Here is a 1584-nt window from a genome sequence, read left to right on the forward strand (position 1 = left end):
AAGATATTTGCTCGTGTGTGTGTGTGTGTGTGTGTGTGTGTGTGTGTGTGTGTGTGTGTGTGTGTGTGTGTGTGTGTGTGTACGTCTTTAGCTCCTGTGGGAAATTTCCGAACAGGTAAAGATTTTAAGGTGCTTAGCTCACTTTTATTTCTGTTTTCGTGAGAGAGAGAGAGAGAGAGAGAGAGAGAGAGAGAGAGAGAGAGAGGAAGCAATTAAGTGCAAGAGAGGAGAGGAATAAGTGAAAGGAAACGAAGTGAAGGTAGGAAGAGAGAGAGAGAGAGAGAGAGAGCAATAAAAAGGGCTATACACAAACCAATATATTTAGAAGCCAAACAGAAGCGAAATACATGGCTCCCCTGACTCTCTCTCAATCTTACCTGCCTGCCTCACCTGCCTGCCTCCTTACCTACCTGTGTGCCTGCCTTACCTACCTGCCTGCCTGCTTGCTTACTTATTCATTATTCTTTCTCCGTGTGTCTTTCTCTCCCCGTTCTTCTCCTCATTTATTATTCTCTTTCTCTCTCTCTTTTTTTTTCTTTTTCTCTCTCTCTCCTTTCCTACCTTCCTCCATTTTTTTTTCCCTCTCTTCCTCCTTCCATTGCAGTTTTTTCCCCTTATTCTCTTCTTACCTCTCTCTCTCTCTCTCTCTCTCTCTCTCTCTCTCTCTCTCTCTCTCTCTCTCTCTCTCTCTCCCTTCCCTAAATATTTCACTGCCCATAGATTTTTAGCATTGAATAGATAGTAACATATTTATAGGACTGTATCTGTCTATCTATCTGTCTGTCTATCATTGTCTATCTATCTGTCTATCAGTGGATTTCACCTTCACCCTTGGAACACTCATAATTTCTCCCAGTTGAAGGAAATCGTCTGGTGTTAAGTAAAATCGTCTGGTGTTAAGTAAAATTGTCCGGTAAGTGACAACCCCATCAGTACATCGTCATTATTACTACTACCCCCGGACGATTTTAACAGAAGAGACCGGTTAAAATGGGGGGATTAGATTTAACATTCATTAATCCCCTTATTACAAGAGGATTTCCTTCAGCTGAATCTAAGTGTTTTGTGGCTAGATAACGTAGAAGGCGTCATCGAACTGAAAGGGTTAAAAGATAAGGAAATATTTGATTATCTGTGTAAATTCCATCGTCTGTATATACCTTGCCCTCTGTACTTCATTCTTACCTTCCTATAAAATTTTCCTCTTGCTTTTCAGTCGTGTAATGTGCCGTTTTTTTCGATTTTATTTTATTTTTTCGGGGTGTCTGGAGGGTGAGGGAGAGCTGGTTTGTATAGATTTGTTTTTATTTGTTTTTTTTTATTTTTTTAGTGTTTGTAATTCTCTGACTATGACGCCAATTTGTATTTTATTATTTAGCGTGGATAACTCTGGATAAACCATAGGAGTGTATGATGCGTGTATTTGCGTCTGTCTGTGTCTGTCTGTCTGGTTGAATGTCCGTTTGTCTGTATGTGTATGTTTAATTGCATGTATATTGCATGTAAATATCACACACACACACACACACACACACACACACACACACACACACACACACACAGATAGATAGAGATACTAGTAGA

The sequence above is a fragment of the Coenobita brevimanus genome, chromosome 57 (assembly GCF_032717465.1).
Source record: "Coenobita brevimanus isolate Jiangsu-jjx chromosome 57, ASM3271746v2, whole genome shotgun sequence".
Taxonomy (NCBI): Eukaryota; Metazoa; Arthropoda; class Malacostraca; order Decapoda; family Coenobitidae; genus Coenobita; species Coenobita brevimanus.